This window comes from Podarcis tiliguerta (genome assembly GCF_965153285.1).
Source record: "Podarcis tiliguerta genome assembly, chromosome: 3".
Classification (NCBI taxonomy): Eukaryota; Metazoa; Chordata; class Lepidosauria; order Squamata; family Lacertidae; genus Podarcis; species Podarcis tiliguerta.
The window spans coordinates 96,027,396-96,040,119 of record NC_139536.1 but is presented as its reverse complement, the minus strand read 5'-3'; positions in this window follow the sequence as shown (position 1 = coordinate 96,040,119).

Here is a 12,724-nt window from a genome sequence, read left to right as displayed (position 1 = left end):
TGCCCTGCCCTGGAAATGACATTTTAATAAAGGTGGAGGGTGCTTTCAAAGACTTAACACGTTCCCCCTCCCTTCTGTCTCTTTTGAATTCCTTTGAAGTGAGGAATGATGAGATAGTGACATCCTTTCATTTGCTGAGCTGCCTAGTGCTGTGGCAGATTTGCCTCAGGTTGCCTGCTCTATTTTATCATTCTTATTTTTACGCGCGCACACAGACACTATTGTTGACCTTGTTCTGTAAAGTGACATTCAACTATTGCCTTTTAGTGAAATGAAGTACTTATGATCCCTCTCTATCTAGCTCACCTAAATAGACCTACAACAACCCACTTTCCTTGCCTTCACTGTCCTATTAACCCCAGAATATAGGGACAAGGTGCCATGTGGTATCTGGGAGAACGTAGTGTTGGCATTGAGGGATGACACGAATTTCCAACAATTCAAACACCATCCATCATGAAGTCACATCTATGGTTGGAGTCTTGCTTATGTCTGTAAATGTTTTCATTTCTGAACCTAAGCAGTTTAACCTTAAGATGCTCTCCTTCCAGTTGTCAGCAGTAGGGAGAATGCACTGTAAGGGTATTCCATATAAAACTATCTAACAAGTTTGATAGGTGGTGAGGAGTGGCGGTTATCCTTTCCCCAACATTACCTAACCTACTTCTCATGGAAAAAGAAGCAGCTGCCTCATGGTGCATCAGACTGTTTATCCATCCAGCTCAATAGTTCTGACTTTCAGTTAGAGATGGGGGGATTTCTCAGAGCATTCCCTAGATTAACTCAAAAATTGCCTGAGTTCTTACACAGTGAGGGGGAGGGGTGGAGTAGGGACAAAATCAGAGGAGGAGGGAGGTGGACTCAGTTCTCACTGGTCCTCAGTGTGGGTCTGGCCACCACTCTGCCACCCACTGATTTTCTTCTTGTGATCCCCATAAGGGATGACTACATACTCCTGCTTTGCAGATGCTGGACTACATGACCCCAAGGGCCCCTTCCAACTCTATGAATGTCCCCGCAAAATGCAGGCTAATAGACGCAAGAGAGAGAACCCTGCCAGGCAAATTTGGGAATGAGTAGAAAACCTGCAGGGGCAGAAAGAAGGAGAAACATAACCCAAACAGAGGTTGGTTGGTTTGTTTGGTTGGTTGGTTTCCCCTCATGGAGCCCCCGTTTCCATATTAATGGAGGATGAAACAAAAACAAAAACAGCTCCATGAGACTGCATGGGATAGGGCAAAATCAGAGGAACGAAACCTGTTCAGAGCATTGGGTCACAGTGCTTCAGTTACAATCAGTGCGTATCACCTAATGTCTTGCTGGAATCTCAGAATGTTTTATATCACAAATGTTCTTAGGCTTGCTTTTCTTGCACCATAGCTTGTCTGGACAACAATAATGTAGTAGCACTGAAGAAGCATCACACAACAAACGAAAGCAGAATATATTTACCTCTAATGCATCATTATGGGACGCGGGTGGCGCTGTGGGTTAAACCACAGAGCCTAGGACTTGCAGATCAGAAGGTCAGCGGTTCGAATCCCCACGACGGGGTGAGCTCCTGTTGCTCGGTCCCTGCTCCTGCCAACCTAGCAGTTCGAAAGCACGTCAAAGTGCAAGTAGATAAATAGGTACCACTCTGGCGGGAAGGTAAATGACATTTCCGTGTGCTGCTCTGGTTTGCCAGAAGCGGCTTAGTCATGCTGGCCACATGACCCGGAAGTTGTACGCCGGCTCCCTCAGCCAATAAAGCGAGATGAGCACCACAACCCCAGAGTCGGTCACGACTGGACCTAATGGTCAGGGGTCCCTTTACCTTTAATGCATCATTATTGTGTCAAGAACATGGTGCAGGATACATCAGCAATAAAACACCCATCTGGAAGGGTCCTATGAACACCCACCTGTGCCTTATTCAGTCATTGGACTCCTTCCCACCCATTTTTTGTTGTTGAGATATTATTTTGATTAGTTTCAGGGACTTGACATCTTTTAACAGGGCCTGCAAGACAGAGCTGTTCCACCAGGCCTTTGGCCAGGGCACAGCCTGACTTCCTCCTTCGGCAATCTTCGCGGAGCTCTGGCCCAATGGTTGCCAGTGGCTTGACGGCTGGGGAGGGTGGGATATAAATAAAATTTATTCTTCTTCTTCTTCTTCTTCTTCTTCTTCTTCTTCTTCTTCTTCTTCTTCTTCTTATTTCAGCCTTGTTCATTCCATTACCATTCAAATCCAGATCTCAAAGTTCTCTCCACAAGAAAGGGTTGCTGGTTTGGAAAGCGGGGTTGACACTTTAGAAGTATTTTGTTTTGCATATTATTGAAGGCACTCCACAAATATTCAAGGTTTAATTTTTAAACATTTGTATTCGTGCAGGACTTTTCTTACTGTTTTATGCTACTGTGTGTGAACTTGTTGGCAGTAGTAATTTTGAATAGTTCCAGCCCAAAGGATTGCTCTTTCTAATATTCTGTTAGAGCAATGCAAATGTGACACATTTCCAGATATTTTATGTCACAATCTTGGAGATGGTTTTATTGAGCTGCATGACATGTCAGTCAAATGTCATTCAGTTGCTTGATCTCTTTCATTTCAACTATAAGTGCATTTTTAAAACGAAAAAACAAAAACAAGTTCTATTAAATCCAGAAGTCAGAAATACAATTCATTGGCTGGAACATAAAATAATGCTGTCCAGGGAAACCTGAAGGTTATAATCCTGTAAAAAAAAAGGCACCCGTGACTAATTTCCATTGGAAGGAATGGAAAAGGAGGTGCGAGAAACTGGAGTATGTTCCATTAGTCCATGGACTAAAATTCAGTGTTGTATTCAACAAATTCATCTCAGAGCAGACCCATTAAAACCAATGGGCTTCAGTTAATTATGCCCACTAATTTCAGGTTAACCATGCAGCAGCAGAATTCTGACAATACAGTGGAAATTTCCATTTCCTCTCTTCCCTTCAAGTGCCCAAAAATATGTTCTGGAGGGTCACCCAACCCTGTGGAGCTTATGCAGAGGCTGAGTAATCCCTGGTGGCAGTGATAGTGCAGTGCTGTATACAACCCAATGGGTCCACTCTGAATATGGCTAACATTGAATACAACCAGTGGGTATTTTTTCCATATATGATCTACCAATATCTGAGAGAACTGGCTTCATCAAGGCATTGGGTTTCTCTGGGAGATTCCACTGCACTATGAAACGTAGATAGAAATGGCCACATGCTCAGCAATGTGCTGTGTGGAAAAAGAAAATCTCTTTGGCACGTGGAATCTCTGGAGCACAACTCCTTTTCTGCTCTCGATGCTTGTAATTATTTTTACTCAGACTCCATAGGTTTCAATTTCAGGTCTCTTCAGTTCTTCATGGGCTCCCTGCCTTGTGATATAGACTCTTGGCACAAGGTGACTAAATTTCTTAACTCTGAAATGTTTCACCTTCAGGTTTTCTTTCAGCTTCATCTCAATGACACTGAAGAAACTTTAACTCTTACTTAGTCTCTTGGAAGGTTGTATTACAGTGGAGTGAAAACGGCCTCCTAAAATACTCCATGCTATTTGTGAATGGCAGTTCTTTTGCAGGGGGCACCATGCCAAATATTTGGGGCAGGGGAAGTTTTTCTCAGAAACCCTCCCCCCCTTTCTGGGGATAATTCATCTGGCTAACTTAATAAGTGAAAGAAACTGTATTGTTAGTTCCTATTGGTGATGGGTGAAGTAAGCAATTCTAAGTGAAGAAGACTGTGTTATTCCACAATATTAAAACTGGACCCATGGTTGCACCCACGATTCATGAATGGCAAAATAGAGGCTATTTTATGGGGGGGAATCCTAGGGACGACTGCAATTCTCCAATTAGGATGAGCTTAAAAAAAAGAAGAGAGAGAAAATTGGGGGGGGGGAGGGAGGTGTCAGAAAATTCCTCTCAGCCCTAGGTTGACTCATCCCCATATGGCAGGATGCTGAGAAAACAGGGAGTAGTGATATTGTGCCTCTTGTTTCCCAATAAAGTGGTACCTCAGGTTACATACGCTTCAGGTTACAGACTCCGCTAACCTAGAAATAGTACCTCAGGTTAAGAACTTTGCTTCAGGATGAGAACAGAAATCGTGCTCCGGCAGTGCGGCAGCAGCAGGAGGCCCCATTAGCTAAAGTGGTGCTTCAGGTTAAGAACAGTTTCAGGTTAAGAAAGGACCTCCAGAATGAATTAAGTTCTTAAGTCGAGGTACCACTGTAGTCAATTCTGCTCTGAATCTAGGGAAAGGGTCTTGGTTTCACAATAAAACCACTCCAAGGCTTTGAAGGCAGGGCTAGCTGAAGAATCTGCATGAAAAGAATTTCTATCTGCCCCAGATGGCATCTGTTTGGTGGCCACAAGGAATATAGCAGGTACCTATATTGTGGAATTCATTACCTTTCAATATTAGGAAAATACCTTCTGAGCTTAGTTTCAGATGTTACCTTAGATGTGGTGTTTTGTTTTGTTTTCATTTGCACAAGCTTGCCCTTTCCTGCAACCTAATTTCATGTTCTTCTGGTCTTTGATTTTATGTACACTGCTTTGAAAGGATTTTAAAATTGATTTAGCAATATACATTTGTGTGTGAGCGCCCTGCTCGCCACTGAAACCATTTTGGCTTTGCAAGCATTCCTTGCAAATATATGAAAAACCTCACTGCCAAGTACTCATAAGGAATGCTCCCAAAGCCATATGCCATGGAAAAGACCTTCCTCCTTTGATACAGAATGAAAATCTTGTTTCTGCATGGAGAGAGTAACTGTTGCCTTCAATCCTAATAAAAGCTACAAGGTAGATGAGGCAGTGTTGCAGCAAACTGGCTCAACCACCTTCCTGCTCTGATCTGAGCCCAGGGAGTTGCCTCGCCACAACAGCAATGGGCCAGGAGTTGCAGTGGCTGCAGATAGGGCAGCAACGGCACCAACAAGGGAGGAGTCTTGGCAGGGAAAAAACTGCAGCAGAAGTGACTCCTTGTGAACGCAAAGGAAGATGCTGCTCAGGTTAGTTAAGTGTGAACTATTTATAGAAATTGCAATGCATTAAGTGTCCACAGTAGCTTTGCAAGGGAGGATGAGGAGAAAACTAGAACAATTTGACCACACACCTGTGACTACTCATTCACCACACCCCTGCAACCTCCTAGCACAGGGGTCAGCAAAAATTTTCAGCAGGGGGCCGGTCCACTGTCCTCAGACCTTGTGGGGGGCCGGACTATATTTTTTTTGGGGGGGGGGGGATGAACGAATTCCTATGCCCCACAAATAACCCAGAGATGCATTTTAAATAAAAGCACACATTCTGCTCATGTAAAAACATGCTGATTCCCGTACTATCCGCGGGCCAGATTTAGAAGGCGATTGGGCCAGATCTGGCCCCTGGGCCTTAGTTTGCCTACCCATGTCCTAGCAGCCCTGCCAGATCTAGTGTGCACCAGACTGCATGCAGAGTAAACAGGAGTGTATACACAGTCTTAGCTTTGAACAAGATCTGGAGGACTATTGGTTCCTCACCTTTGTGTTAAGGCAAAGTTACCATGAGATACAGCCCTTAGGACTTCTTGGTCCTTGTATTCTCAACTTGTGCCACATGCCATGTGGTAGCAGTGAGGCTGCTGGAACAAGTGTGAAGTAAGGAGCCAAGATGCCTTTTTGTTGTGTCCAGGGTGATATACCAAAAGCCCCATGTGAATATTAGCTTACAGTCACTCCAGGGTGCGTTCAGTGATCTAGCAACTTGTCAGTTCAATCCCATTTCATTTCAAAAGCTTATTGTTTCTGGGTTTGTTTTTTTATTTAAAAAAATAAACCAATGCCTCTGGTAAAATGTATATGGTGAGAGATGTCAGAGGGTAGTGCAAAGGACAAAAGAAGAAACAACAGGCTGTGGGGGGAAATGTGCATAACCATTATCTGCACCAGAATACTGGCTGTAAAGCAGAAAGAAGACAATACAAGCGCTGCTGTGATGGAATTCCCAGCAGAGGGAATTAGAACTATAAAGCACCAAACAAAAATACGCCAACCTGACATTTGAGATGAAAGCCATCTAGCTCAAGGCAATAAAGATGATTGCCATAGTGTTATTTCATCACACATTCCCTAGGGCTGAACGGGTTTAGCAAGCTATGAGGTCACAAAACACAGCCAGAGAACAACTGGTCTCATTTCCAATTTGAGGTCAGATTTGCCCAAGGCTTCCTGATATCAGGGGAAGTCCTCTCCCTTTGCCTGCCCAGCTCTCGGATTCTACAGTCCTCCGGTTATTGTTCTTTATATACAGGCAGCCCCTGGTTTAGGTTCAATATGCGAGTGATCAGGTATATGCGCATTGCACAGAACCCAGAAGTGACAAGGAAATGTCATAAAGACGCCACTGAAACGTCATTAAAGGGTGGAACAGAGGCAGGGTTGGGGAAGAATTGGGTATTTGCAGGCTTTTCCAATGGGTGCCTTGGAACGCAAGCCACATGGAAATGGGGGGAGGGGTGCCTGTATCTTTATTTACAAAAAAAATCATGGCCAAAGAAAGCATAAAACAACAATAAAATTAGATTCATAAAACAAGTGCATAACGCAGCACAAGTGAGTACGGGTACAGATTAATAAATCAACTGGATTACTCCTTAGGGAAAGCCAAGGTGGACTCAGTCCCAGCCAGTATGGTCAGTGGCCAGGAGTGTTGGGAGCTGAAATCCAGCAATATCTGGAGAAGCACAAGTTCCACAACCTTCATTTAGAAGGTGAAGCTCCCCACCCCTTTATAAGAAAATCATGTACATGCATACAGTTCCAAAGTATAAAAGCTATTTCAGTAAGTCAGACCACACACAGGTATTCAGTTACAAAGTATTTGAGCCGCACGGCTTAGACTGTTGTATCTTTGAGTCATGAGCTTGAGCAGTACGAATGAGTCAGAATGATGGGATTTATAGATAGTGCTTACCCACCTGTAACAACAAGCTTTACAACAAACATATGAGATCTGGGATAACTGCTCCTGAGAAACTGTCGTGCTGACAGGAATAAAAAATCTGAATTTCTGCTATTTCCATTCGGCTTGAAATTATTACACTTTGCGATAACGAAAGGGATTTATAGGCACATTTAAATGCCCTCAAAGCCACGTACCAGTTCCACTTCCCTTCCCCTGTTGGGTCTTGGGACTCCTTTTATCCCAGAACACACATTTCTCTTCAGAGTGGTTTGAGAAAATATTGTTCAGCGATTGGCCTCAAAAAATGCAAATGTCTTAGAAATAAATGCCGAGCGGCTGCCTACACTGGGTAAACTTCGCCAAATTCCCCATGGATTGACTCAGAAAAGAACAAAGTTTTGTTTCGTTTTTAAGAGGAAATAACCAGGTGCCCTTTCTGAATCCATTCCAAGACTTTCTGGCCCTCAGCTCCCTTGTGGCACTGCTGTCAGCTTGCCTTTGTTCCCCAGAGACTTTCAGCCAGATGCTAGCTAGTTTAGCAAGGAGGCTGGTGTGGGCAGATCAGAGCAGAGGCAGTTTAGGGTAGCATGACTACCCTAGTGGCATTGGGCACCATGCTGCACTGGGCACCAAAACATTGCTGTAGAACAGAGTGAGGTGGGAGACTCCAAATGTTAGTGTCACAAAGGGTGCCACTGAAATTTGGGAGTCCAAAGTCTGCCACTGACCAGAGGAGAGAGTCTGTTTCTCCCTTGAATAGCTCTACTGTAGGAAACAATATCTGGCTGTTAGTTCCACAAGCTGAAGCTCACGAAACACAATATTTACATTCTCCACTCTACCATCTATGCTCCATTGGCAGTCATTCATAACTGTAAGACAAGGATGGAAAAACTATAGTCCTCCAGATGTTGAGCTACAACTCCCCTCATCCTTGACCACTGACCATACTGGCTGGGGCTGATGTGAATTTCAGAGCTAGAACCTCTTCCATCAGCAGTGTCTTTATGTCATATCCATTTTCAGATGCCCTTTTTATTGAGCATTCATCATGAATTGTTCTCGTGATGTTATGCAATCCTACTTTCAATACCATTTGCACTTGCAAAAGTTTTGTGGTGGTCGTACTGCTTTGTTTGCAACAGATGCCTGCCCCATACTTCTCTGATAAGTTCCTCCAACTTTTTCTCAATAAAATAACATCTAAAAACCATATCCCATTGCATAATGTTCCAGGGTTCTTGTTGTTTTGCCTTGCCTTTGTCATGCTTATGGGGCAAGAGCACCCCTCCAGATGGCAATAATGTAGTGATGTTGGTGATGCATAGCAGAACAAATAATAAAGCAGAATGGTGTGTGGATGCCCCAGTATATATCCATCATTAATGCACTACTTTTTTGCATCAATGACATGTTACAGAATATACCCACAAAAAGAACACCAGTCTTTAGACAAAAGACAATGCTGAAACAACAGTGACCTTAAAGTTTTGCGGTTTCTGGTGTTATTGCCATTTTATTTTCAGGATTGCTCTTTCTTTTCACGAACTGTCATGATTGTTCCATAACAGCTCTGAGACATTCCTGTGTGTCAGGCGGTTTCTGCTGGCTTCCTGGTGTTTTCACACTGTGTGGCCATTCAGTCTTGTCTTTTTCAATCTAACTCCTACACCTCAATATGTAGATGTCATCCATCTCAGCTCACCCTTGCATCATATTATCTAATTTTCTCTCTCAACGGCACTCTTTTCTTTTACCATAACCTCATCTAGTTTAACATTAATAGAAGTTGTGCATCAGTAAGGAGCACAAATTTACCCACCTATAATGCAAAGAAATGAACTTTAGAGCAAATCTAGCAAGCCCTAATGCAGGCATAGCTGAGTGAATAGATTGTGTTTGCAACATATCAAATATGTTATTATTCTCTCTGCATGCTGCAGATGTTGCAAACACACGAGGTCATTGAAACAGGCAACTAACTGTTCAGCGCTCTTAATTTTTCATTCTAACAAATGCTTTGTCATTTTGTTTATGAGCGTACCACAGTTAGGGGTCTAATTGCGTCAGCTATCTATATAATTATGTGGACATCAGTCTGGTAAGTTCCCTTCTGGCTAACCTAGAATGGGTTAGATCAGATGCAATTATTCAGAATTGCAAAAGATTCAAAAATCTGAATTCATAATTGTCAACGGTGCATTATTTAAATAACTTCCCATTGCACATGTTATATTAAAATGCAGCTGCTCTAAGCAGAGAAGCAAACACACTGAGATGACTGTTTGTTTCACAATCAATAACTGCCTGATAAAGTCCCCAAACCTAGTCACTAGCAGTGTGTACCAACAACCACAATATTTGGATCATCATTTCAAAACACAGCCTGTTTCAGCCCAGAGTGTTTTGGAGGCTGCCCAATTCAGGGCTGAGGTTGAGTCTGCTTTGGGAAAAGTCCCACCCCAATTGGGAGATTTAAAAAGCTTGTCTATATTTTTTCCCCACGGGAACTTCTTGACGGACATCTTTTGGGAGTGGGATTCAATGGCACACATTTAGATTGCACAATGGCAGTTGATGTAACAACTCTTGTGCAATGACGTGTAAGACGCTGATTGCTTGATGCAAGGTTGTATCACCTTCCTGCAGACAAATAGTTGGTGTCTTGTAAGTGCTCCACAAATCTTGTGGCAACAAATCAGGATTAACAATGCTAAATAAGCAGATCATATGAAAGCAACTGTGTTCAGTTTGATTGTTGTCTTTGATTGCAGAAGTGCCATGTACTTTAATTGCACCCTGTGCATGATGCTCTGCAAATATCATCCATGTCAGAAAAAAATTCATGCAGGAAATATAAAAGCTGACCTTTATGTGGCCTTCTCTCTCTCTCTCTCTCTCTCTTTACCTTGACGCCTTTGTTTTGGGCCATTTTCAGGAAAACAGCAGCCTAATAGACTATTCCCCAGCTGTCACGCCTGGGAAATGCGAAAGGGTACCATGATAATGTGTTCTAATATTATTCTAATATATATTTCCCCCTTTTCTTTGATTCTTAATTTTTTACATCACCTGTCCACTTGTGGTTTCTTCATCTGCTCCTAACAGCCAAGCAGAAAAATACTTTTCCTGTTGAAATCACACCTATTTTTTAAAAACGGCTCCATTTTAAGCTCTGCTTCTGATAAGGTTTTTAATAGTCGCTCCTCATATCCCGTCTTTATCCGCTTTACGTACCTGCACAAGGTCTAAAGATAAACTATTTTCCATTGCACGTGTCAAGAGATTCAGCTAGTGTCTATTTCAATGGCCTGGACTAGCAAAGTGCTGTCAATCACTAAGGACTAATAGCTGTCACCAATCGTCCTTTAGCCAATCCTTACTCTAAGTTAAGCATTGAAGAGCAATTTGTGTTGCCACCTGTCTCCCAGGATATGGGTTCTGTTATCCTTAAAGTATTCTCTGTTGCTAAGGGCTTCTTGTTCCTGAATGTAAGTCTTTTTATTTCTCTCTCTTTCTCTCCTTCCCTGGTTAGATGTTTACAGCTCTCTCTTGATACCCTAGGATGATTATCCAGTTGGTATCCTCCCACTAACAATGAGCATCAATAATCAGAATAGGGAGGAAAGCCATTTTCCTCCCTCCTTCACTTTGCAATCCCCAACCCCACTACATTCCTCAAGCCCTTCAATCTGATTTTGAGGGATACATAGGAAGCTGTCTTAAACTGGAACAAATCATTGGTCTACCTAGCTCAGCATTGTTGGAATTGACCGGCATTGATGTAAAAAGGTGAAATGCTTCTGGGAGATGATATATAATGAGTTGAAAAAAATGTTGAAATATACATTTATAAAGAAACCAGAAGCATTTCTATTGGGCATTGTGGGGAGTGACATACATAGAAAGGAATGTAAGCTCTTTTTATATGCAATAACAGCAGCAAGAATATTATTGGCCCAAAAATGGAAGCAAGAAGAGTTACCGTCGATTAAAGAATGGAGGATGAAGTTAATTGACTATGCAGAATTAGATAAACTAACAGGAAGGATTCGAAACAGGCGAGACCAGAAATTCACGGAAGACTGGAGTAAATTTACGGACTATTTGAAAAGTAATTGTGAAGAACAGACGACGTTTGCAGGGTTGCAAGAAGTTTTGTGAGGAGTATTATTAGAAGTATTGTAAAAATGGATAAGGGGGAGGATGATTTGTTAAGAGATGTAAAGGCAATATAAAGTTAAAAAATGCATAAGAAGTGGTTAAAACGGTGGATCATCAGAGGTGCTGACGGAAGTCCAAAAAGATTGTATAAGTGATAAGTTTTGTGGTACATTTTATAATTTATATGTTAAAATTAATAATAAAAAACATTATAAAAAAGGAATAGACTGCCATTGGCTTTCCAGAGTTTCAAGCCATACCTTGAGATGCTGGGGACTGAATCTGGGACCTGGTGCTCTACCACTGAGCGATGGCCCTTTTGCAGGAGAGAGGCTATTTCCAAATACTGATTCCTTCCTAGTTCTGCTGATGGATGTCTACTATCAGCAGAGGGACACAAGTTGGATACTCCCCACTTTCCCTCTAGACATCTGTCTGCTGCTAACCTGTTTAGTTTCAAGTCGGGCGGAAATTCAACAATCAATTTGCATCTGGAGTAGCTGACCTCAGGAGGCATAGCTCAATTACAGGTTCCTATTTAAAGCTGAATTTCAGATATAAGCAAATAGTAATAATAAAATGCTGCCAAGGCAAAGTTTCTGCAACTCTAGTCAAATGACCAGTGATGTTGTAAATCAATTTGGAATGTGTTAAATTAAATAAATACAATGATGATAACAGATACCACTGATAGAAGGTGCTGGATTTTGACCTGTTCCATTCCATCCCTACTTTGAAAAGCTAATCAGTGCTACTACTGATCATCTGACCTGGGTTATGTATCCAGACCAGTGCAACTTTATGTGCAACCCTGTGGCTCAGTCAGATAACCAGCAGTGCTACTGAGCAGTTTTTCTTCATTTTCTTCTGAAATGCATATTTAAACCTTGATTATGCATGGGAAGGGACGCGGGTGGCGCTGTGGGTTAAAGCCTCAGCGCCTAGGGCTTGCTGATCGAAAGGTCGGCGGTTCAAATCCCCGCGGCGGGGTGCGCTCCCGTTGTTCAGTCCCAGCGCCTGCCAACCTAGCAGTTCGAAAGCACTCTCGGGTGCAAGTAGATAAATAGGGACCGCTTACTAGCGGGAAGGTAAACGGCGTTTCCATGTGCGGCTCTGGCTCGCCAGAGCAGTGATGTCACGCTGGCCACGTGACCTGGAAGTGTCTCCGGACAGCGCTGGCCCCCGGCCTCTTTGAGTGAGATGGGCGCACAACCCTAGAGTCTGTCAAGACTGGCCCGTATGGGCAGGGGTACCTTTACCTTTACCTTTTATGCATGGGAACCTCACTTTGCTGGTCTCTCTCAAAAAAAAATCCAGAACAAAACTTCTGGAAAGGTAAAAAGTACCTCTCATACTAACCATTTCTAGAAATTCATCACCTGGTTCTTAACTTTACACATCCTGCAGTCCTTTCATTCCTGAATATTGCTGCTGAGTCTTCGTTTTCAGCTAAAACTTAATTCTGAGCTCCAACGTTGAACATTGGATATTACACCCTGAGATCCCTTCTCCTTTCATGGTAATTGTTTTTGAAAAGTTAGGAAAATGAAAGCTGTTAATGATAACATGATCAAGAGTTTATGAAAATGACTGGGGCATTTCTTGTT